Source organism: Carassius auratus, chromosome 32 (genome assembly GCF_003368295.1).
Source record: "Carassius auratus strain Wakin chromosome 32, ASM336829v1, whole genome shotgun sequence".
Classification (NCBI taxonomy): Eukaryota; Metazoa; Chordata; class Actinopteri; order Cypriniformes; family Cyprinidae; genus Carassius; species Carassius auratus.
Genome location: NC_039274.1, coordinates 418,465 through 445,849, shown reverse-complemented (window position 1 = coordinate 445,849; position 27,385 = coordinate 418,465). Strand labels below are relative to the sequence as shown.

The following is a 27,385-nucleotide window of genomic DNA, read 5'->3' as shown; positions in this document are numbered from 1 at the left end:
GTCCAGAGATCTTCAGCCAGCGGGAAACACACACACACAGAAAAACATTGACAAAACTGAGCGGCTGTAAACGGAGGAGATCTGGCCATCGCTCCTGACAGAAACAGATATAAACCGTGATAATGATGTTTGGATAAGCAGATTGGATGAGCAGCGAAGGTAAATGTCTTAAAGAACACACACACACACACACACACGCACACACACACACACACACACACAGGGTTTCAGGGCATCAGATGCAAGGAAAGCGAGGAATTAGGGAAGGATTTAATGTGCAGTAAAACACAGCTGAGAGCAAACAGCTTCAGTTTAATCAAGCTGCGCTAATTATCCAAATTATTATTGAACAATAATGTGATTAAGCTGACAGTAACTCTGAAGGGTCCGGTTTCCATCAGACATCAGACATTATGCTCATAATTTCGTTTTGTCTGTGTGTCGACAGCACAGTCTCATGGAAATATGTTCATTATTTTACATTGTGGTGAAAAATGAAGATTATGCTTAATTGCAACTAAAACATATATATATATATATATATATATATATATATATATATATATATATATATATATATATATATATATGTTCCATATTAATGGTGGGCCGTTATCGGCGTTAATGCAAGACTCTTATCGGGCGATAAAAAAATTTAAACATTAAAGCATCCAGAGCATAGACATAATATATGTCTATGATCCAGAGTAGCTGGTCACTCGCGCTCTGTGTTCGGTGCGGAGAGAGAGAGAGAGAGAGAGCCGCGTATCACGGACAGAGACACTGAACCGAGCTCTCTTCTGCGAAGAGAAAGACGTCTCAAAACACTAGAACATCGAATTAGCTTATTTTTGCTCTTGTGCCGACAAATACATACAAAATATGTCAAAATATCCACCTTGGAAATTATGCTCGAAAAAAACTGTCAGTTATTTCTTAAGTGAAAGTAAACAGTTGAGGAAAAACATGGGATGTGTATTATATTGGATGTGTTCATCGTCTCTTAAAGTGACCGTGCCTAATTTAGTGACTGGCTGCTTTAATGTTAATCCAAGAAAATGAAAATCACTCACTGCTCTTGACTACTTTGTAGTTTTAACAGTCAAACCAAAAATTATTCAGACACCAGATATAATTTTTGATATATATATATAGCAAAACTGTAATAATATGAGAAATGTTGAAGGTGTCTGAATAAATGTAGGTTTGATTGTATATTTCATTTTTACATTGAAGACTATCCAGTGCTATTTTACATTTAATTATTTGGTTTCTGTACCTTGACACCTACAAACTTGACAAAAACTTAAACATTGGTGTGAAACAGGTGTAAGGTTGTTTGCACCTTGTGCAATGTGGAATTAGTTTACAGCTTTTTCAAGCAGTTTGTGATGCATTTTGGAAACAAGAGATGAGCCCCTTTTCTAATGCACCACCTATCTTGATAAACCCCTTCTCAAAGACTTAATGTTTGTCAATTTTATTTGGGTAAGACACATATTCTGAATGCCCTCGGCAGAATTCAAATGAGCCATTTTAATATAGATTAATTTCAAGATCACAATGAGATTAATCTAGATTAAAAAAATTAATCTATGCCCACCACTAATATATATACACACACACACCCACACACACACACATACATATATATGTATATATATATATTTTTTTTTCTTTTTATTGTTTTGGCACTGTTGTTCATTCTCTCCCATGTCTTTATCAGACAGTAAAGTGGTCCATTGGTACTTTTTACCTGCTATTTTATAAATACTGCAAATCTGGACATCCTACTGATTTCACTTGTTGCTCTCATATTCAGACTTTGTTACAGTACTTCACTCTTTCGTTTAGTGTCTGGTTAAAAAAGACTGAATAAGAAGCAGCGTGTGCAAAGGTAACGCAGTGATCTAGTGACTTCAGCCGAAGACTCTTCAGGAACGAAGGTTTCACACAATCTGGCTTCTTCAGCTGCTGCAGCTCTCTCTGTACGCCGAGATACGCCTCTGTTTCTCTGAAGACAGAGCTGGACGTTTACCCACAATTCCCAGAGTGACAGTGACGTATCGTCCCAAAAAGCCTCGCATCGATCCGAGTTCGGTCTGTTCGGAGACTAATGCTTCACTGAGAGTGTGGAGGTGAGGTAAACACTTCTCCTTCAGCTCAAACTGTAGATGAAGAAGTAAAGCAGTGCTTTAAGAGCTTCAGACGGACAGACGGATGGACGGAGCGAGTGGAAGCGCTTCTATCAGCTCTTTCTCTCTGTCACAGAGCTCCAGTTCACTCGGGCCAGAACACCTGAAATCTGCCCATTGGTGGAGGCCATTTATCACTTTAATAAGAGGTGTCACGTTTGTAAAGGAGAGAAGCAGCCGGCCGCAAGGACTCTGGCCGTGTTTTCCCGCGACTCAGAGCTGCTATCTGTGCACAATGAGCCTCTAATGGGGTTTGTGTAAAAGCGTTTAGCTCTCAGTGCTGGAGGTGCCCAGAACCGTTTCACTTTGATGACAATAATTCAGGCTTCCAGACGCCTTTGATAAGAGACGGCAACATTACGCCAGGGACTTTGCTGAGTTGAATTTTCCATATCCTGTAATATGTATTCATGAGCTCAAGTTTAGAAGTGAGAGAAATGCTTTTACACAGACACTTCTTTAATAGCAGGTGGATGTCGTGAAGCACATCACTAGCATTCGCTGAGGACCGACCGAGTCTTTGTTTAACAGTGACACTGTAATTCACATACATCAGCTGCTAGTGTACAAGAAAAAAGTTATTGAACAATAGAAGTTCATGTGTGCACGGAAGACTTCTGGTGATGGGAACATGAGCAGGTCAACTGGAGCTTAACTTTTAGCTGCAATATCAAAGCATGTCCAGTGTTTTACAGCATCTTTGAATGTAGAGAAGCTGAATTATGTTAAAATGCTTGCCAAATGTAAACATTTAAATTTTAAAACATAGAAAAGTTAACTTAAAGAAATTACATATTTTAACTGAAATTATGTAAAATAGTTAAAAAAAAATCATTAACTTTAACTTAACGTACTTAAACTAATATATATATATATATATATATATATATATATATATATATATATATGCACTTTAAAAGATAAATAAATATTGAAATAATAATAAAAAATATAAATTAAATTAAAATTAAATATATAAACACAAACTAATTCAAAATATGAATAAAAACTGTAGCAGAATCTTCATGATAGTGAACTAACACTGCTTGGAAGATAAGTATTCATTGATCATATAAACTCATATCAAGTCTTTCATTCTTAGCCCATAGGCACGTCTCTTATTTTAAGTGCAAACTCCACTTAGATTATAAATAATGTCAGTGGATAAGAAAAAGCATCTAAAGTCCTTGCATCCACCCATCCATCCATGTGCCTGTTCTCTGTCTGGAGCTGATCCATCACACTGAACATACGTCTCGTATCAGTCATGCGGCTCTGGTTCTCAGGTGAATGTGTTTGGTGAGCAGTGTATTGAGCAGACGCAGTGTATGGAGGCCGGCCGCAGTCATTTAACTCTCTGTATGAGCGGGACAAATCCAAGATTGCAACAAGGCTTGGTGTGATTATGAAATAATGAAGGGTGTGATATAAATAAACACGTGTGTTTCAGAGCGGCAGGGCAGTGAACATCTATAAGCATGAAATGATCTGAGTCTTTAGCACTCATGAAGCGAGTCAGAGAAGTGGAAGGATGCTCTTACGGCCCGCGAGAATCTTTCACACCAGAGGAAGCTTTGAGGGCCTTTCTATCTCTATAAGTTTATATGATATTGCTGAACCAAAAAGGACACATTATGCAATCAGGTGATATATTATTTATTTATTTATTTTTGTCAAGTAACAATTAACTATTTATCAAATTTAGCCACATGCTAAGATATGCTAGATATGTCAAAATGGGTAAATGAGATGTACTGCTAAAATGTTACTAAATGTTAGCAATAGTGCATGGTGTAAAATATGCTGGTAAAATGCTAAAACAGACTAACAATATGTTAAAACATGTTAGCATTGTGCTAGAAACATGATAAAATTATTAGCATCATAAAAACAACATGACAAAAATGTTAGCAGCATCTAAAAAACTGTGTGCTAAAACATATTAGCAATGTGCAGGAAAACTTAAAGAAAAACATGTTAGAAACCCATAGCATCATGCTAAATAATGTTAGTGTTAAAACAAGAAAATGTGTTGACAACATGTCAAAATGGGTTAACTGTGTTAAAATATGCTAGCCATGTGTTAAAAAATATTTAAAATATAAAATTTGCTATCTTCATGCTAAAACATGTTTACATTGTGCTAGAAACATGACAAAAATATTAGCAGCATGTAAACATGCTACAATGTTAACAATATGCAAACTAACAAATAGCAAACTAACAATGTGCTAAAACATGTTAACATCAAAATATGTTAACAGTGTGTTAAAACATGCTAACAAAATGTCAAAACGTTAACAGTGTGTTAAAAAAGCATTGCTTAGTGTATATATGCTAGTAAACGGCTAAAACATGTTACAGACATCTTAAAATCTGTTAACATTGTTTTAGAAACATAGAAAGTTTTTAAAATGCTGCAATTTTTTTATGTTAGCAATATGCAAGAAAACTTCTAAAACACGTTAGATACCCCTAGCATCATGCTAAATCATGTTAGCAAACCACTAAAACATGCTGGCAACATGTAATAATATATGTTAGTAGTGTTGTTAATGTCATTTGTTAAGAAAGTCTAACTATTAGAGATGTGTTCTGATGTGGTTTCTTTGTGATCTTCTAACTGGGTCTAAGACGGTTTATTGGGGACTGAACTGGTTCAATATGGTTTTTAGGGTTCTCATGAGGTCAGGTGGGGTCTGAAGTGGTTTAATATGCTCAATCTGTTATTTAATTGGTTTAACTTCCTTCATTTGACTTACTTTGTCTGTTTGACAGTAAAACCTTCAAACCGCAAGCTTTCAGAACTGTTTTACACTTTAACGCCAGCCTTTTTCAGTCCAGACTGTATCTGTCGGGTTAAATTTACACGTTAATATCTGACCAATCTCTGTTTAATTAATCTCTAACTTTCTGCCCATGGTTGACAGAGGTGATGTTTTCCTCCAGCTCTCAGAGATGAGCGCAGCAGCAGGAGGACAGTAATCAGGGTCTAGTTTAACCGAAGCGATCAGAGCGAGTGTGAAAGCGCTTCATGAACTGTGTGTGTCGCTCACAGACACTATTAGTGTAATCTGAGGAGTGATGACTGCAGGCCACCCTAAAACACTTCATCTGCCCGACAAGATCTCTCACAAGAGACTACAGCAGTGTGTGTGTGTGTGTGTGTGTGTGTGTGTGTGTGAGAATCAGTGTAAATATCCTGCTCAGGGGAAGAGTGACAGATTAAATGAGGGTCAGATATTTTGTCTCATCGTGACTGCAAGAAAATCTTAAGACAGTAAACGATCACATGACAAAGACTCGACTGGATGCTCTGCAACAGTCTGACGTCTAAAGATGTGAGGTCTGAAGGTTAAGGCCATGTGCATCCTCGTGAAAAAGCAGCAAACTTAAATATATATATATATATATATATATATATATATATATATATATATATATATATATATATTTGCTAATGCAGCAACAGCCAATATACTTTAAAATAATATACTCAATAATATAATAAAAAAATATATAAACAATAACATACTCAAATGTGAACCTAATTAAATGTTTTCACAGACTTTTCTGCATCTTAATTTATATGAAATGCAAATAGCTGAACTTTAGAATATCTCTGACCCACTTAAGTACAATTTTATAAGAAATTAAAAAAATTATATTGTCCTTGAAATATGGTTAAAATACTGTCAAGCAGTTATGATCAACTAAAAAAACACTTTAATGTCATTTCTATTAAAACTTGTATTAAAGTGTACTTAAGTGCGTTTAGAAACACAGTCACTAAAGTGGCCTTTTATTTCATTAGCAATACGTTTTTTTCTTTAAATATACTTTAAAGATCTGAAGAACACTACAGGTGCACATTAACTCACTAAAATGCACTTCTGGTTCACAGGTCGTTCATGTACACACAGACAGATTTCTGGGAAAATGAACGTGTGTTTAAGAGAAGAATGACGCGCTCCTCTGTGAGGTTTCATTATTCTTCTCAATTGATAATAATTAAGAGAATAACCCTCATCCATCATTTGTAATAGTGTAGATGTAAAACTGAGTCTGATTTTCTGAACCCGTGACATCCTGAAGCCGGGAAGCTGAGATGCAATCAGAGCACTGATCAAATAATCATCTGAAGAACAATTCATTCAACACTTCAACATCTGCTTTCACCAGGTGCATTTGTACGGTGTAGTTTCAAGTATCTATTTATTTGATTAATGCTTACAACTAAACAATTTGTCAATACACTGAACACATTTGGATGATTTACTTAAAATATTAATAATAAATAATACAAATATTTTTGCTCAGTCATTGCTAGTAAATGTCACTAATAAGAAATGGCAAGGGACACTAAATTGAAAGTGAAGTAGAAAGACTGAAATATTAATATCTTGTAATAGAAACTCCACTAAACTTTATTTACAACTCTTTTTTGCAGTGTATAGTGTAATAACATTAACTTAAAGTGAAGGAGAACCAGAATGTGTGGTATTTTAGCCGCTCAGTGGTGAATATTCTCTCTCCGACGGAAACGGAGCCGTAATTCCCCTAATTACATCTGAACACATCATCTCCATCATTAATCAAACTCCACATCGCGTCCCTGAACCCTGCCAGCTCATTAAATTAACCATATTATTACAAATTATGATTGGGATTATACAGCCTCCCACACCGTTGCTAAAGACGAGCGTTTACGGCATCGAGCATCTCTCGCTTTCACTGCCGTCATAAACGGACACCACTGCTGCAGCAGTAACTACATGAGGTATCCCACAATGCACTGTGCTTGTCCTTTGGTTTGATGGAAAGGAAGTGAAATCAGCTGCTGAAAGTGACCCTTAAACTGACCCCCGCTCACGAGGAACCGTGACAAACTCACACCGTGATTCTTTTAAAGAGTATTTTTAGCCCGCATTCAAATATCAGTCGCTGCGCGAACAATGTCATTAAATCTGCTGGTGGTTGGGAGCATGTAAACTCTTGGAGAAAATAGTGGTGGGCGGCTTCATTTTGACACAAATATAAATGCAAGTCGACGGCCGTGTCTCGCAGAAGCCGAGGCGCTTTTGAAAGTGCTGCCAGCTTCATTCATCCTGCCCAAATAAAAACGGCCTTCAACACAATCAATTATTGGTAATTATGTTCTGCTCTTTGTCTCCGATCGGTGGCTTTGCTCGCGTCCGTGTCGCCAGCTGCTCTGTTCTTCACCACAAATAAAAGGTGTTTGTCCAGTGCAGGAACGTAAGGAGAAGAAAGACCGCAAGCTTCTGTTCGTACACACGTGTGAACGCTGTTCAGATTCATGCAGATCATACACCGCTCTTTCTGATTTGAGTTTGAACAAGATAAGTCTTTCTGGCAGCATGCTAAAAAGACTAGAAATAAATATCTATCTATCTATCTATCTATCTATCTATCTATCTATCTATCTATCTATCTATCTATCTCTATATATCTATCTATCTATCTATCTATCTATCTATCTAGTCAGGCTTTCTTAAGCTAACATCCATGATAGTCATGACCAACTTTATAATTTTCTAACGAACTGTCTTCTGTTGTTTAATGAAAGAGAATTTGCAGTTAACGTTGAAGCTGATGTACGAGATATTGTTTAGTCACGAGACATTTAACAGTCTGTGAGGAAAAAAACAATCTCATTCCTACAGCAAACAAACAAACAAATAAATAAACAAACAGATATAAAACAATAGAAATGAATACGTGCAGTGGTGGAATGAGGTGATATTTCTGAAGAGTTTATTATTAAGACGATCAAATCAACACGGCATGACATCAAATTAGTGCTCGAGGATCAAAAGCAGAACGCAGGACAATGTTTTTACCATGCAACTCAAATTAATTGAATTTCTTAGTTCTGGATGGTTTATAAAAATGAATAGGAGCATGTTTTATTGGCCAGGTTTGTGTTTTTGCCCACCGTGTGATTGAGTTTCTGTATCTGTGGCCACCATGAGCCATGGAGCATGAAATGAAGCGAGCTACTAAACGTGTGAGAGAAACAGACGAGGATGAATGTGTGTTTGTGTCTCTCAGATGAGCTTCATCTCATTAAATGCTGCTAATGCTGCAGCGCTTTACATGAGAGACAAGGGGACGGATATGAACAACGCATCAGGAAATCATCTGCATAACTTCCTGTTACAAATGAGCAGAAAACATTCTCTATAGCTGGCCACAAACAGTCGTGCAGACCTCCGGCTGATGAACGTTTGGTCAAACATCGTTTCTTCTTGCACTGCTCAATTTTGAGATTCTGGGCTATTTGGATGTTGTTCCAGAAGTGAAAACACCCAACACACTTAAGTGTTTATTTGATTGCACATAATCTATTCCCATCTACAGATTTCAATTCCAGTCCATATCTTTATTTTTATTTTACACAAAATCCTCTGTAAAAACTCAGAAGATGGTGAAAAGCATTTGAAATAAATGAGGAATGTGTCAAAGTCATGTATATGTGTCACATTTCCCTGCCAGCAGGTGGCGCTATAACCATAACTGAATATTGTCTTTTAGATGTGTTCAGGCTGGGTCTTTTATCAAACGTGAAGTTTGGGGCATGCTGGACATTGCATGTTTGAGTTACAAAGTCTGTTTTCGGCATTAATAGCATGCTTTAGAACTTCAGTATGTGTTGCTAGCATGGTTTAGCATGTTTCTAACGTGTTTGGCACATGACGGCATATTTAATAATTTAACTGGGAGTGCATTACAGTGTAAAACATGCCGTTTCCTGTTGCCAGCAGGTGGCGCTACGACTGTGACTGAACACTGGCATGTACAGTAGATGTCGTCAGGCAGATTTAACATCATATGTCTGAGTGTTTAAAACAACTTCCTGTTTTATTTCATATCAGATGTAAATGTTCACCAGTTTTGATGCATGTGCAAAGTTTCATGAATTTTCAAAGAATAATAAATAGAAGTATGGTCATATCTATTAACAATTTTGATCCAGTTTTGCCTTGAACGTTGTGTGGCATTAATCGAGGAGTTCATGAGTCTTTTGGACGTGGTTTGTGTGAGGTTGGCACATGCTGCCACGCTTCTTGAAAACGTTCCCGTTCGCACATTAACTCATTTAGCTGATTGTGTGTTTCGTGCAGCTGCGCGTTTGGCTTTGCTAGTAAACTCATCCACCGTAGCGTCAGGCTGTCGCGGCTCTGTAAATGCAGCTACTAATGGCTAATTAACCAAAAGTGGCTCACCTTTGCAGCTGCAATTTGACTACTACATTGTTACTGCGACATTAAAGCTCTTGTTCATGTTATGTTGTTTTTATTTTTTTATGTTCTTTTACAAACAATCGCAGCAACAGCTCAGCATTTTTTCAGGCAAGCAACAAAGGCTATTTTTTGTTGTGTACAAGGTTTTCTATAGACTTAACAAGAGAAAAACCTCCTCAATTAATATATTTATGTATTTCAAACATCGGAAACAGTGAAACAATCAATATATAGTGGAGATAAAATTAGAGAACAAGTACTTGATTTGTTATTTTTTTATTCTAAAATAGTGTTAATCTTCATCTCTCAAAATTTGAAGGAATATTAGCTGTAACTACCTAACAAATGACAAAATATCCAAGACATAAAAAAAAAAAAAAAAAGCCTCAGTCATCAAATGAAAAGGCTTCATGCCTCAGACTAAAAGGCTTCAGTCATCGGACAAAACGTCATCGCGCCTCGGGACTGAAAAGCTTTAGGTTCCAGGTAAAACTATGTCAGGTTTCATACAATTAGGCATCAGATGAAACGGACTCAGGTGGAGTATCTATATTAGTAAAACCATGGTTATTTTTCGTAAAGGTAATTTTACTACTCTGCCAAAATAAAAGCTCGCTGGTTGCAATATGGCTAACTAACTTTTTAAAAGTACACACATGGCTCTCGAAATGCATGTTCTCTTCCCTATATAACTTAGTGTAACATTTGCATAAAACTGTTAAAATATAATATCAGACACTGCTTACCTCCTTTTTGCCATCAATCAACCATTATATACAACTTCATCTGAACGGTGTGCGTGTGATGTCACATGGGGCGGGGCAACATGATACTCCACCTGAGTCAGTTTCATCTGATGGCTAATTTTATGAGACCTGACACCTTGCGTCGTGTTTCCTGGGACCTGAAGCTTTTCAGTCCCGAGGTGCGATGCCGTTTTGTCCGATGACTAAAGCCTGAAGTCTGAGGCATGAGGCCTTTTCATTTAATGACTGAGGTCTGAGGATGTCCTAAAATGTACACCGTAAGCTAGCTATTATCCGCTTGATTTGGTCATGGGGCTACGCTACAATACGTCTAGAGTGCCCTCTACTGGATAAGATGGCAAAGAATAAAATTGCCACAAAAAAAACCCCAAAATGGTCTAATCTTAGACTGTAAAAAATGCGCTACACATGGCATTTTAAAAACTGGATATTTTATTTATAGTTTGATTTTGGATATTTCACGTCATGTTTGAATGCATTCGAATATCGAATAAAAAGTGACAGCCCTATTGTCCACTGGGTACATTACCTGGTACTTTAAGCACCACCTCGATTGAGGTTTCAAGTGGACCTTTACCAAAAAACTGTGCTGTATATATGTCCCACTATAACAACATGTGAATAATCCCGTCCACTCTAAAGTGATGATAAACTGCAGCTGAAATGCGAACCCTGCTGTAACACACTGAGCTGTTAGTCCACTCTTCTTCCAGTGTCTTCCATCATTCGAAATACTGTAGAAACTTGACTTTCTGAAAAGTTGCTTTGCAATGATTTATATCATAAAAAGCGCTATGCAAATAAACTTGAATTGAATAGTTCGGTAACTATAGTTGGTTTCTTAGCTATAACATTGTCACCAAGGATTTTCAGTTGGGTTAAGATCTCTGGGCCAGCCATTTCATTATTGCGGTGTTCTTATCTGCAAGGAACTGCTTTACCCGTTTTGCAATGGCTTCCACAATAAATGCAGGCTGATTGGGAGACGCTTGCAGGGAAGGAACTGCATGTTGCTGAAGCAGCTTCTGATAAACACTGCATTCATGCTGCAGAAAACACCCCTCAAACCATGACACGTTCTCCTCCACCTTTCACTGACTTCTTTATGCCCTCAGGCTTCAGTCTTTCTCCAGTTTGACGCCAAACTAAAGTTTCCCGTCGGACCCAAATAAATTAAACTAAAGTGAACTTTGGACCAGTTCTCCTCTCTCCACACAACATGCTCCTCGGCAAAGGTGAGTCTATCTGCTGATGAGAGGCTTCATCACTGAAAAGTGTGCAGTGATCTGGTTTAATTACTTGCAAAACGGCAGTGTTAACAATCAGTCCTAAAAATCGGATGTGAAACACAAATGGTTACGATAATCATCTGAACAGCGTCTCAAACAGCCTGGAGTCAGCGGTGTTTCCTTCAGAAGAGACTCTCCGTCCGGCAGAAGCCCAAAGCACTGACACACCAACACATCAGCAGCACAAATTACCACAGACAGAGATTGAGATCGTTTGTTAATTACTTTCCTGGTGCTGCAGGACTCAAAATGATAGATCAACTCAATTAGATGTTCAGAAGTGCAGCGTGAACTAATCGAAGACACATCTGCCCACCTCACTGGCTCGCTGTCGTTCTGACCGAAGCGTTCGAGATCGTGGACGGCTTCAGTCATGGTTTTCTTTTAAAGAGAAAAGGTCTTAAAATATGTCTAATTATCATTAAATTGAAGGAGCTGCAAGACCTTTAGAAAATGTACAGCAGATACTCAAATCATGCATTAACCAGTTTTTTTAAAAATGGGTCGAGTAAATATGGTATTCTATGATTTCACATTGGCTTTGTTTTACATTTCCACATCTTTCAGGAATACTGTACAGCAATAGAAGAGTTCTTACATAATCTAATGGAGCCGCTGTGTCGTCAGTGCAATAAAAGACACTCGAGAGAGAAACGAAGAAATGAAGGCCATGTCTTACATATGGATCAGTCGTGCTGGGCACCTGGCGGATCCATTAGTGATTACATCCCCTTCATTAGACACATCAGACCCCGCAAACGCTTGCTTTGATTCCATTAGACCCAGAAAAAGCATTCGGCTGCAATGCAGTGTTTCTGGAATGATCTTGAGATGTTGGGCTCCTCTCGTGGCTTTATCGACTGATTGAAGAGTTCGTGGAGATGCTGATGGCACTTAATGTGAATTAAACAGAAGACATGAGATTTTCTTTAGTGTTTGTCTTTTGATGTCAAGTTTCTTGCATCATTGAGGGTTAACCAGGTTGTGGGTTTCACGATTTATTTGAATGTTTAACAAATCAATGAAGAATGTGGAAGATGAAAGAAAATGTGGGAGTATAAGAGCTGTTATGTTCTGTTGAAGTTGATGGATTAGTTTGTACTAAGTGAACAGAGTACTTCTGAATAGAGTAAATAATGGTTTAACAAAATATTAACAGCCATCTGTGTGTCTGTGGTCTGCTGCTCTACAGCCGGCTCTGACTCCAGAGAGCCATGACTGAAGCCGGATTGTTTTAGAAAGGCATTGTGGGAAACGAGCTGGTAGAGCGGAGGGGTCAGAGGTCAACACTCAGCAAGCAGCGGATTACGTGAAACAACAGAAACACACAGACCTTCTCTGAAGGTTCATTCTGCAGTTCTACATCTGAGAGTATGACGCACAGGTCAAACCAAGAGTACAAAACACACACTTACAGTCGCAAATGCATTTCAAACAAATACAACCAGAAATATGCTGTATTAGTGCTGCTGCTAAGTATTTAGGTCACTGTCATTATTTTTAGTGCAAACACGTCTGCTTTCTATGTGAAATTCTTATAAATTGTGCCTTATTAACAAAACTCAGTACTGTTAGCCTGCTGCAGTTTACAGTGTGCCAATGGACAGCAGAAGAAAACTTTTTCTGTGCATTTTAATTGATCATGGCAGCAGTAATTTATCAAATGTTATGGTCATCGTTATTTTCTCGTGGCTAGTTCTTTCCAAGTGTTTCTGCGGTGTGAGATTGTAACAGTTTTTTTCGGCATCCCTCCTCCAACCCAACTCCTCACTTCTAATCTATTTATCCCAAATTGGGGATAGGGGGAGTTATTTAGGTTTGGGCTGTGGTCCGGGCCCGGACCCCTCCCCCAGGACAGCACGCCAAAATATGCCTACTATTCGCCTTCAGATTAGATGTAAGGGTGAACTCGTGAAATGTTGGCGGTTCTGAATTAGTTATTGATGAAAAGACGGAATATCACATTTCCCTTGAAGCTGGGAAACGTATTAGACTTCCTTGAAAATAACAAAATAAATGTATCCTGGAGGAACAGTGACTGCGTGCATAAACAGACGAGTGCGTCTGGCTTTTTGGGCAGGTGTAATATTCTTCTAAATGACTTTCGGCCCATCTGCACCAGGCACTGATGAATAGATCTGTTGAATGCAGGGTATTGTGGGTAAATGCATGTGCTGCTATACAGGCTGGCTCAACAGACTCAATCTGGAACAAACCAAGACCTTTAAACGGGCTCATCTAAATGGCTGTCTATTATGTTTAATGCATTTACCAAAGCAAAGCCAAAACTCCATGGCAGCCTCTGATCTGGTGTGAAGTCACATCTGAACAAACCTCAGCACTGCTCAAAATCCGGTTTTATAGTCTCTGTGTCACTTATACAATCTTCCCAAAATCGAATGAGCTGCAATTCAACATTAAATCTTCATTTAGGGGCAAATGGGAAATGGAATTTTCAATAACAAGAAAGATCTGCGGCTGCTGTGGTGTGATTTTTGTAATTGCATGTGGTTTGCTAGCTGTTTACTATTGAAGCAAATACATATATTCACAAAAAGCAATTCACAAGCGCAAAATGAAATTATATATTTATAAAATACATTTCACAAATGCAAAAAACAATTTGTAAATATACAACTGTGCACAAAAACCTTTGAATGTTTAAAATGTACGAGTGTCTGAACGTATGAATCGTCATTTTCTACGAATCCACTCGGATTTGTGTGTGTGTGTGTGTTTTTGAGACTTTCCTGGCAGAGCTCTCTCTCTCACCCTGCTGGATTACTGATGTAAAGGCTTAGTTTCTTTTCTAATTAATCCAATTTGCGCAAAAGGTGCGCAGAATCATGCTTCTTGAATGCACTCAGTGGCTTATGATATGATTGGTTGAATGGTAAGCTCGCATCTGATTGGCTAAAGAGTACGACAGACCCACGTGGGAAGCGAGCTCTGCCAGAAAAGTCTCAAAAGCACACACACACACACACAAATCTGAGTGGATTCGTAGTAAATGACGATTCGTACATTCAGACACTCGTACATTTTAAACATTCAAAGGTTTTTTGCGCACAGTTGTATATCTACAAACAGTTTTTTGCATTTGTGAAACGTATTTTATAAATATATAATTTTATTTTGCGCATGTGAATTGCTTTTGGTGAATATATATTTTTTTCACGCACGCAATTTTTTTTTTGTGTGTGTACGTGAATTAGGTTTCATGAATGTGAAATTGTCTACGCATGTGTGAATAGTGTTTTTTGCGTGAATTATATTTGAGACTAAACTGCTTCCATCGTTTACTGTCCGAGCATCATGAGAATATTGTTTACACACATGAGCAGCTGATTGCTACTGTACCTGACTCACCGGCGAGAGGCCATCAGTCCTGGAGGAGTGGAGGAAGAAACGGCAAGATTACAGTGATGGTGCTGGTTAGCCAGTGTAGCGAGAGCTCAGTATCATGTGCTGTACTGAGACACGGCTGCAGGGACTTATCCTGGATAATAACACTAGCATCAGCAGCTTTCAAATAGTGCTACAACCAGCACGGAGGGGAAAGCAAGTGAACTCCTCAGGTTGTTATTAATAGGGAATGTCTGAACAAACACTGAAATGATTGCTTCTGAAGTATGTTCTTTTTATCTGCTTTGGGATGACGTCCTGCATCTCAGTGACTGTTTACTTTCCACTTACAGCGGGATGCAGCTTTGTGATGTCACGCAGCGAGTATGGCTGTAACGTTACACAGACATGACTACTTTTTCTTAATAGTGGTCTTATGGTTTTGCTAAATTAATAATAATTTTTTTTTTTTTGTAATTTGTTGCAATGAAATGTGTTTATGTGATTGAATAAAAAAAAAAAAAAAAACGATTTTCCACATACTGTACATTATCATTTCTCCTCTATCCGACGCTTTCTGAAACGTGACGATTGTTACGAAGCTCTTCGTCCTGAAAAACTAGGTGTGCTCTGATTGGCCAGCTGTCCAGTGCGTTGTGATTGGCTGATTGCCTCAAGCGTGTGACGAACATTTTAAGCCCCTTAAAGGGATTGTACACTTTGAAATAAAATTTTGGTATCAGAGATCACTTCCGTCGCTTTCCGCGCTTGCGCAGACTAAGCCAGAGCGTGCCACACGTCACATCAGGAAGCACGCGTGCACTCAGATCAATTGGACGTGGTTGTGTACAAGAGGTAAAAACTATATAAATTACAAATGAGGAATTTGCTGCATCCAGTGGAGACATAATTACTGATTATAATGACTTATACTCTGTTTTTGACATAGCATTAACATAGAATGCTACATTAACTTGTGATCGGGACAACAATAAACAACCAGTGCTACTCTACACTGCTCAAAACTCACGTCTGAGTCATCAGTGGCACATTCTTTAAATATGAAAACATACTTACAGACTGTGAGTCAGAAGCACCAGACTGAACTTGCAAAGTTGGAACTAACCAACTTTATAGAAACAGACGTATCATTGTAGGCTACTCTCACAGGAAACTATGTATATTAGGGCTGTCACTATATTAAATTTTTCATATAAAGGTTATTGTGGCCATAAGAATTCACGATGTCGATATATCATGATATCTATAGAAACCTTGGGGTGGGGAAGATATCAGTCAAGTTATTTTTTACTTTGTTTATTGAGTTTTTCTTTTTCACCCAACGAGCATAATATTGATACTGATAAACACAGGGCACAAGACTGGCTTTCTCCGTCTTCTTTGAAGCTCTTATGAAATAACAAGAGAGAAAATACTGTCAAGTTCAACAGTATGATGAATAAATATTAATGGTAACACTTTACAATAAGATGCCATATATATATATATATATATATATATATATATATATATATATATATATACTATTACAGCTGTCGAGATTAACGAATCGTGGAAGTGTGGATTATATATTTTTTTTTTCGATCTTCTCCCATCACATGAAAGGCTGCAGTGATGAGCATTGAGTAGACAGAGTCTGTTTATCGCGTGGATGCAGTGATCTCGTCATTATTGCAACACGTTATCTCACAAAATGCTTTCACCACAACTAACAGCAAACACATGAATACAGTAAGAGCTTTTTTGAGCAGCATAACAGCGTCATTCATTGTAACGGCAGTTTGGGCAAGTGAGCAGATAAACTCGCGATGTGTAACCGCTCCGGAAAAAAGCGAGCGTTCTTTGATCGCTCTCTGTAGTTAAATCACAATTTAAATAACAGATTTGTTTCATGCTACTAAGAGAAACAACGTGAAGTTGATCGTTTAGTCACTGGCTTGATTCACTGATGCATAAACAGTATTAAACGATTTAGGAAGAAAGTCTGTGTGAACTTGAATGATTAGCTACCCATCAGAAATCACTGATCACAGATCAGGCATTAATGAACACTGTTACTCACTGTTTGTGCCGGTGCTGTCGAATCCATATCATAAAAGTCTGTTTGTAACGCCTGTGCTGAATTATATGTAAATATTTGGGCGGGAAAAGCAGAGAAAGGGGAGGTAACAATTCTCGTTGCAACGTCACAACGAGGAGATTCAAGATCAGCCCGGTTGAGCTTCCATTTTCTCAAAGGCAGAGAAAGATAGAAAAATCATGTTCGTAGTACATTAATGTTTACAAACACAACCTGTGATTTTTACAATGCATTAGTAAATGCTGAAATTAACATGAACTAAGATTAATAAATGCTGTGGAAATATTTTTCATTATTATTTATGTTATTTATATATGTTAACTAATGTAATTAACTAATGTTAACTAATGAAACCTTATTGAAGAATGACCACAGATGAGGCATTAAGTGCATGGCACTGTGACCAACTTAATATTTTACAGAGCAATGTGGTCGCTCAGTTTTTCAAGATCCATTTTAAACAAATACAAATACAAAAATAAGACGAGTAAAGAAAATGCGGTACTTATTAAAACAAATCACCCTTTACTTAAGTATATGAACACAGAAAACCGCTGTTACCAAGTATTTACATGTGGTGTCATCATAAGAGGACTGTTCATTTTAAATATTGCGGTTATCACTAATACCGGTATATCCTCATACACTAAATTAATACGATATCGATAATTGTGTATTTGAAAATCACGGTTATCGTCAATATCGGTTTATCGCAACATCTCTAATATATATTTCAATATTTTGCAAAATGCTATTTTTTTTTACTTCATTTATATCCACAAATGCCTCTGACCTGGATGATGTCATCACTGAATGATTGTGCTGTTAGATGAGTGGAGTGCTTCCTCGTCTGTTTCAGCTCTGGGGAACTTCATCTGGTGCCAGTATCAAAGAGAGACTACAGGCGAGTGTAGATCAGTCACACGATGAGAAGACTAGGCCTGCATTCGACCGAGTATGACGTGCTTTGAGCGTAATGAAAAACACTGGTTTCAGAGTTAACACTGGGGTGAGCTCAAACCCAAATCAAACACACCTGCTTGCAATTTACAAGCAAACAAAGACTTTTATACAATGTTTACATGTGTGTTTGATCAAATTGCTGCCCTGGTTTACACTTAGACAAACTAGTTCTCCGTTACTTGAACTATGGGAAAAATTAGTGCACACATTAATGCAAAGACCTAACATATACAGAGAAAAGGACACCGTGAAGATACAGGCACAGCCTCAATGCAGACCTGGAACACGCTAGTCTTGGTTTTCCACCTGGTCTGGCAGCTGTGTGAGGATCATGTGCTTTCAGTGCCCTCCATCATGCAGAACTCGGTTAGAAACTGGAGGTAATGCAGCTTGGGTCACGACTGAGTAACATATGAGCTCCACGGGCAGCAGCTCTACCCTCCATGCACTTCTGACCTCATCCTAAACGCTTGCAGACCCAGCATCGCTGATCATCCGCATGCACACTGAATTCTGAACAACAAGGTAAGTTCATGGATGACTTTGATGAACATGAGAACATGAGGCAGAATAAAGAACAACTGTTAAGGGCATGGATTTGGCCAGCAATACCAGGGTAAAGAATAAGAATGACCAGACCCAAGTCTGTCAATCTCTCTCTCTCTCTCTCTCTCTCTCTCTCTCTTCATTCTCATTTTATTAGTGCTCCGTCAGCAGGAAAGTGCCTGTTCTCTCTCCCCTGATCTGTCGTTCGCTCTGGGTCCCGGTCGACTCTGTTCTGCTCCAGAAATCCATTAGAATCCATTAGAATCTCTGTCTCAGCACATTGATGCCGGACGAATGAACCGATCACCATAAAAATGTCACTGAGAAAAACACAGGCCTTGTGTTATTTGCATGCGTTTGGAGCACAGCGCAGGATTTATGGAAAGGTCAGCCGCTGAAGGTGAAGGTTTACGAACTGTGAAGAGATGCTCGGTGCTGTTATCACCACGGCGACAGAGAGAGAGAGGGGGAGAATGATGCTGAAGAGAGAGCAGTGTGCCCTCCTCATCTTTCTTTTTACTGTTCTGTCTGTTTCTGTCGATCTGTTTACCACGGTTTGAACAGAATAATAGTCAGTTATATTAGAAATGTTAGATGTAGATTCATAGATCCTATGGTGTTTCTATTTGGTTGCTAGGGTGTTGCTATGCGGTTGCTAGGGTACATGGGGTGATTGCTAGGGAACTACAGAATATTCTGTATCTAATTCAGCATTCAGCATCTATGACATGCTTTTTATTAGCACAGAATTTAATATCGACTCATTTCACATTTTGTGAAATAAAAGAACAGAAAAAAAGTTTGCCACAATGAAGTTACAATGAAAAACAAAAAAAAAACAAAAAGAAAACCAAATGCAGTTGAGAGGGTTTAAACGCAGTCATGTGGGGCTTGGACTGTTCTAGAAGAACATTAGTATGGTTTGAGACACGCTGGCAATTGTGTGTGAGTGTTTTATTGTGTGTGTGTGTGTGTGTGTGTGTGTGTGTGTGTGTGTTCTGTCCCCTGGTCTCTCTACTGTTTGTATCCCATAATACTCCTCTCTCCAGAGAGTGGCACCTAATCAGCTCTATTCTGACGCCACAGTGAGAGACTGATTCTCCTGTCTGATACAGACACACACACACACACACACACGCACAGTGTGATGAAGCTAGAGCTCATCTGCGTGTCATCATGTTCATTCAGTGCCAAAAAGCCGAGGATAAGTACGTATTATTGTGTTTAACAAGTTCAGAAGATCAGCACAGAGGCACGTTTAACATCAGACCGGAAGAAAACAGCTTCCAAAAAATCTGCCTGTTCTTATTGTTCAAGAAAAGACTTCAGCCCCAAACCTACCACGGACATCTCTGTGTGTGTGTGTGTGTGTGTGTGTAGATAAACCGCACACTAGAACCTCAAAGCCAATGAGACGAGCAGAAACACACATCTACACCACGGGAGCAATGTTTGCACGTTATTGCATCAGAGACAATAATCAGACGAAATACAACTCCGCAACAAAACAGTGATAAAAGAGAGAAAACAGTGAGAGAGACGGACGCTTTACGGAGAGCAGGAGAGACTGAATTCAGAGAACATTAGGACAGGACTGACAGTCACAGATGGCACACAAACACACAAGCGAAGAGGAGGACATGTTTCTCAAATCCCCGTCCAGGAATCAAACACACGGCAGATAACGACAGTCTGAGCGTGATCTTACTGCCACCTGCTGGACACACGGCAGAATACACACCGTTCGGAGGAATTATAAACCCCAGCGTACAGGGACCATGAGGCGGCACTATTATTTGATAAATGTACCTTAAAATCCTGCTGGACAAATGCTGTCCCTTCACATACACTGTGTGGAAGAGCAGCATGAACATTCTGCTGAACATCTGCTGTTGTGTTCCTACAGGACGAAGAAAGTCATACGGGTTTGGAATGATGTGAGGGAGCGCAAACGATGCCAGAATCATCACATTTATCTTTTTTGGATGCAACTATTTCAGCACGGGTTTGGTTTTCCACGGATCTCTCTCTCTCTCTCTCTCTCTCTCTCTCTCTCTCTCTCTCTCTCTCTCTCTCTCTCTCTCTCTGGGTTTGATCCCCAGAGAATGCCTGCATTGATAAAGTGTGCACATTTCTTAATGACAGTCTGTTTCTTGTAGTACTCACATGAGCTGATATTGAATACTTGCTTCTTTATTAAATCTCTTATTACCGTATTATATTTAATGATGTCTGCTATGAATGAAAATTAAACATTATGACATTAAAAGCTGATTATTTCTGAAAATCAAGTAGCTGGTCTGGATCCTCCGGTCATATAAAAGCACATTAGCACACAGAGTCCTCAGGAATAGTGTGTGTGTGTGTGTGTGAGTGTGCGTGTGTGTGTGTGTGTGTGTGTGTGTGTGTGTGTGTGTGTGTGTGTGTGTGTTCAGTGGTGTTACACTGACATCTGCTGGAGAAGATCATGATGACAGCTGCACTACAGCATCTCAACAGGCATTACACCATGTTCATGTTGAGCCCTTATCAATATGAATGTAATATGCGCTTCTTATGAAAATAAGGTTTGTGTCAGGGTTAGGCTACGACAGAGCAAAGATCATTAGCTCTATATAATATTATTAATGACGATTTAATGTGAAAGGTTAGTGCTGGGTTTAGAGTCATGACAGAGCAAATATCATTAGCTCAATATTAAAACAGAAGTCTCTGTGTGTGTGTGTGTGTGTGTGTGTGTGTGTGTGTGTGTGTGTGTGTGTCTTCATATATATGAAGAGTTCAGATGCAAAAGCCATTAAGTGCTATCTGAAATTTTCATCTAAAATTAGGATTTTAATCAGGCTCCTATATTTCTGTTCAGTTATTTCACTTTAATAGCCTGGAAAGGGACCTGCAAAGTAAAATTACTAAATTTTTGATGAAAATTTCAGATAGCACTTATATATTTATATATACTTATACATATATATATAACAATAAAATGTACACAATTCTAAATACTGACAAATACAAAATTACACAAATAATACCAAAAAATAAGAGTGTGATTGTCAAACTTATTGTGAGCGCAGAGTGATGCATTTGTAAAACTATGCTAACATTTGTTGTAATGATGTCCATTTATTAGTAATCATGGAGCTCTGACTGCTTTTAATAAAGAACATTAAAATAAATACATTACAGCTCATGAACTGAGAAATATAAATTCCCTTGATCTTTTGACATATAAGAGGACACTGCAGTATAAAAAAATGCTGAAAGATTCAAAAATCAAACTTTCTCGTTACTCTAAAAACAGCTTATATTGAAGCCAATCTGCCAAAACCACAGGATGTGGAACGTGTCACTTTATGATGTAATAGTGTGGCTAAGCCCCGCCTCCACAGAAGATTAACTCCTTCCTCGACAGCACCACCTGTTTAGCCCCGCCCACCAATTATACACTGTTGTCTGTTTAGCCCTGCCCACTGATTCTACAGCACTGTGTGTTTAGCCCCGCCCACTGATTCTACAGCACTGTGTGTTTAGCCCCGCCCACTGATTCTACAGCACTGTGTTTAGCCCCGCCCACTGATTCTACAGCACTGTGTGTTTAGCCCCGCCCATTGATTTACACCACTGTGTGTTTAGCCCCGCCCACTGATTCTACAGCATGTAGTGTAAATAAGGAGAGGCAAATACTGCTCTACCCAGAAACCAAACAATAAAATGCTCCGAAGTCGAGATGTTTTTCAGTGCCCAGCTGTGGAAAAACTGTGTTGCATTGCCTTTCTTTTGATCCCAACTTGAGGAATTGTATATTTAATGAAGATCCAGACCATAAATGTAAATGCAAACAAACACAACTGTTAGCCAATCACAGCAGTCCTACAATCCATCATACCTATTCAAACAGAGCCCTCTGATGAGGGGGTCAAGACCAGACAGAAAATAGCCTATTACTTCTCAATTATGATGTGTTACAATGCAAACTTCTTGATAACATTAGAAATGGACCTCAGAGAACAGTACACAATAATAAAAAGGCAGTTCATGACCTCTTTAAATACAGTAACGCTTAAAACAACAGCTGTTGTTGGAAATGATTGTGATGTGTGTTGTGTTTGTTGACTGGACTTACACTCGCTGCCGCCCGCAGGTTCACGCAGGTTCCATCCTCACAACACGCTCTGAGCCAGACCACACCTGAGACACACACACACACACAGGTTACTGAGAACAGAAACACACGTGTCTACTGGTCATATCTAGAGCTCTTAGTTTCATCTCTGTAATTATGTATCGGTTCATTTCTACATTAATTTCTTCATCCGATTCATTTCTATCCTGCTGTGGAAACAGCATTTGCTGGTTAGGTATGTTTTGAAGCATGGCATCTGGTTTAAGCTAGTTGCTAAGGATCTTAAACCAGCCCATGACCGACTAATAACCAGATTAAACCAGCTGCCAAGCTTCAAAACATACTGTATGATGAGCATGCTTCTCATTTATATACATTGAACTTTTGTGTTAATATGAGTTTTATCAGAATAATTCTGCTGGACTAAGTTCCCAACCCCTCATGCAGTGTGTGTCCGGTTTATAGTCATATTTGTGCCATATTTTGTTTTCTCAAACGTCGTTAAACCCAGAGACCAATGATATTAGTGTGATGATTAATGATTAAAGTGTTATTTATCTACTTATTTTTTTCCTTAAGTGTAACAGTGTAAATGAAGGTGTTGTTGATTTTTTGAATATTTAATTACTTATTTTGGTTTTAAGTAAATAACTGTATGTTTATTATGATATCATAACATAATAAATAATATACATGTACTGTATATACAGGTGCATCTCAGAGAATTATTATTTCATTTATTTCAGTAATTCAACTCAAATTGTGAAACTTGTGAATTATATAAATTCACTGCACAGACTGAAGTAGTTTAAGTCTTTGGTTCTTTTAATTTTGGCACACATTTAACAAAAACCCACCAATTCTCAACAAATTATAATATGGTGAGATGTCAGTCAGGTAATCAACTCAAAACACCTGCAAATGTTTCCAGAGCCTTAAAAATGGTCTCTCAGTTTGGTTCACTGTGCTACACAATCATGGGGAAGACTGCTGATCTGACAGTTGTCCACAAGACAATCATTGACACCCTTCACAAGGACGGTAAGACACAAACATTCATTGCCAAAGAAGCTGTTCACAGAGTGCTGTATCCAATCATGTTAACAGAAAGTTGAGTGGAAGGAAAAAGTGTTGAAGAAAGATGCACAACTTACTGAGAGTACCGCAGCCTTATGAGGATTGTAAAGCAAAATCAATTCAAGAATTTGAGTGAACTTCACAAGGAATAGACTGAGTCTGGGGTCAAGGCATACAGAGGTGTCAAGTAATTTGGCTTCAGTTGTCGTATTCCTCTTGTTAAGCCATTCCTGAACCACATACAACATCAGAGGCGTCTTACCTGGTCTAAGAAGAAGAAGAACTGGACTGTTGCCCAGTGCTCCAAAGTCCTCTTTTCAGATGAGAGCTAGTCTTGTATTTCGTTTGGAAACCAAGGTCCTAGAGTCTGGAGGAAGGGTGTAGAAGCTCATAGCTCAAGCTGCTTGAAGCCCATTGTTAAGTTTCCACAGTTTGTGATGATTTGGGGTGCAATGTCATCTGTTGGTGTTGTTCCATTGTGTTTTTTGCAAACCAAAGTCACTGCACCAATTTACCCAGAAATTTTGGAGCACTTCATGTTTCCTTCTGCTGATCAGCTTTTTGAAGATGCTGATTTTTTTTATTTTCCAGCAGGATTCGGCACCTGCCCACACTGCCAAAAGCACCAAAAGTTGGTTAAATGACCAGGGCGTTGGTGTGCATGACTGGCCACGCCGAACTGAGGCAGTAATTAAAGCAAAAGGAGCCCCTACCAAGTATTGAGTACATGTACAGTAAATTAAAACAGTTTCCAGAAGGGCAACATGTTTATTTATTTATTTTTATTTATTTATTTTTAGTTGCATTGGTCTTAGTATTCTAATTTGTTGAAATGATGAACTGGTGGGTTTTTGTTAAATGTGAACCAAAATCATCACAATTAAAATAACCAAAGACTTAAATACTTCTGTATGTGTGCACTGAATTTATTTAATACACAATTTGAATTGAATTACTGAAATAAATGAACTTTTCCACAACATTCTAATTTATTGAGATGCACCTGTATAACATAATGTGTGTGTGTGCACATTAAGCAGGACACAGCAAGATATTGTTTAGCAGTTTACTTAAAATTATGTGATACGATTATTTCATAAACATTCATTATATTTGAACTTACGTGACAAGGAAGGTTTTTATCAGCTTGTAAATGGTCATTTGAGCATATGAACATTGTTAATGATCTCTGTTCCAGCATACAGACTTCAAAGGACTACCCAGCAAGCACATGACCGACCTTCAATGTTGAAATATGTTAAAAATAATGACAGTTGTTGTTTCAAAGTTGAAGCAATGTTGAAAAATGTTTAGTGCTAAATGGTTGAAAATGGTTAACAAAAACACTTGTAAAGTGTTATTCTCTATAGTCTTTTTTCATTTTTATAACATCTGTATGTTGAATCAACTTAATGTCTTCAACAGCATACAAAATAAATGTCTGCCTTTTAAATGATTAAGATTAAATTGAAACTTTTTTTTTTAAAATAGCATTTCACAATATTTTAATCATGACAGATTCTAAAATCTAAAGGTATATGTTAAATATTATCTTCATTGTTTTAATTTATTGCTTTGATCATGATTGGTTAATCTGGCTGTCATCCAGGAAACTGGACGATGAAATGGTTCGCGCCTTTCTACATTTGAAAATATGACCGTTATTATCGTCTTTCTGTGAGTGAGGCGGCTGACTGTGAGCTGCTGCTCAATGTAACTGGTTGGTCCCGAATTATTTAATAAATGCCAGTTATTTATTCGTGACGTTAATGGAGAACAAAAAATTTTGTGTGAACAAAAGGAGGGTCAGATATGTTTTGCAAGGTCCTGCAAATATACTGTCAAAATGAGGTAATAATCGCTATCTTTATTATCTTTCCAAAATAGTAAAGTATATCTTTACGTTACCAGAGTTTACAAATGGGTAAAGGACATGTAAGCTGCAGAAGATAAATACCTGTGTGTGTATTTTTGTATTGCTTTATCACAGATGCTCAAGTTCGATGCTCATCTGACGTTGTTGTGTTGCTGGAAAGTTATGTGTTAATGTCTGTCTTTTAGAGATTTTCCCACATTTTCTTGATATGAATCCCATGCAACTTTTGTTATAACACAATTTAATCTTTTTAATTTGCATGCATATAAGCACAGTGCAGTGTTAATGTTCAAACTGTGTATTAGGCAAGGCAGGACAAGTTTATTTATATAGCACATTTCGTACACAATGATAATGCAAAGTGCTTTACATAAAAGAAAGTAAAATAATAATGAAGAAAAATAATAAGAATTTTACAACTTTTAAATTATTTAAAAAATTACTTATTTTAAATGAATTTAAAACAGAAAATGATTTTACATAAAACAAAAAAAACAAAAATTAAAAAACAGAGCTGGAGCGACGACAGTGACGGACGAGAGAGGACCAGGCCTGGGCTTTATTTTATGTTTTGGTTTTTATTTGTGCTTATCAGTCGTCTGTGAGGGGCTGATGCACTGTTTTGTGTTTATTTTGTAATTAAAGTTTCATTTTGATTGTCCGCCGGTTCCCGCCTCCTCCTTCTCATTGATTATGGAGTTTTTATTATTACAGTGGTGCCGAAACCCGGGAGAATGAGGGACGCGCTGCTGAAGATCCCTCGCCGCTGTGGTGAATCCGCGGTGCCATCGAGCTGGCGAGGAGTGTGCTGCCATGGACGCTCGAGGCGGTGGGCTGGAGTGAGTTTCCAGGGACGGGCGAGCTCACTGCCGGCCGCCCGCTATGTGGAGGGGCGGCTGCCGTCCCTGAGGGATCGGAGGAGTCGGCACCGTTTTCCAGGGGGCCGGAGCCTGCTGCCATCCACCAGAACGGGGAGGAGCAGGGAACGGGGGACTCCTGCCGGCTGCCCAAAACTGGAGGAACCGTCGCCGTCCACCGGGCAGCGGAGGAGTGTCGTGGTGTCCGCCGAGGGCCGTCCAGTGCCACTGCCAGGCACCGCGGAGGAGATCACCCAGCTGGTGGAGGTCCAAGCGGCAGTGTGTCGGGGAACCGGAATTTTTTCCTCTCTCCCCTCTCTAGTCTCTGTCGCTCTTCCTTCCATCTCCTTTTCTCTCACCTCGTCTGTCCTACCCCCAGGTTCCCGCAGGTCCCCGTGAGCGGTCCCCCCGGAGGGAGGTGGGGGGGGGGGGTAGAGCACAGTCTCAGGAGTACCCCCCGGCCTGCGAGGGGCAATGGGGGTATGTGACGGGTGGGGTGAGGCTGAGTGACGTGGGAACCGGAAGGCCTGGTCCTCTCTCGTCCGTCACTGTTGTCGCTCCGGTTTTATATCCCTCCATCTCCTCCGTGGGACTCGAGACCAGAGGGATGAGCAGGTGTCGCTCATTTCCCAAATCACTCCACCGGCCTCATTCCGGTTCCCACATCCCTTGGCCCCGCTAAAGGAGGACTCCCCTTGTTTTGTGTGAGCCCTTGGTATTTTCTAACTGACTCGATCCTAATGATCTGAGTGCTCTGTTAGGTTTATATTCAGTGAGCATATCTGAAATATATTTCGGCCCTAGGTCATTTAGTGACTTATATACGAGTAAAAGTACTTTAAAATCAATCCTAAATGTAACTGGAAGCCAGTGTAAGGACCTGAGGACTGGTGTGATATGCTCAGATTTTCTGTTTCTAGTCAGAATCCTGGCAGCAGCGTTCTGGATGAGCTGCAGCTGTCTAATGGTCTTTTTGGGAAG

At 38.9% G+C, this 27,385-nt stretch overlaps 1 protein-coding gene across 47 annotated transcripts in view; it reads right to left on the bottom strand.

Moving 5' to 3' along the window:
• LOC113051257 (receptor-type tyrosine-protein phosphatase delta-like) overlaps positions 1–27,385 on the bottom strand; it is a 295,253-nt gene that overhangs the window by 179,444 nt on the left and 88,424 nt on the right. For all 47 annotated transcript variants that reach the window (XM_026214810.1, XM_026214830.1, XM_026214814.1 and 44 more), the window contains exon 5: positions 22,595–22,659. The gene's annotated coding sequence lies outside the window, so the exon portion shown is untranslated. The remainder of the gene's footprint in view (positions 1–22,594; positions 22,660–27,385) is intronic.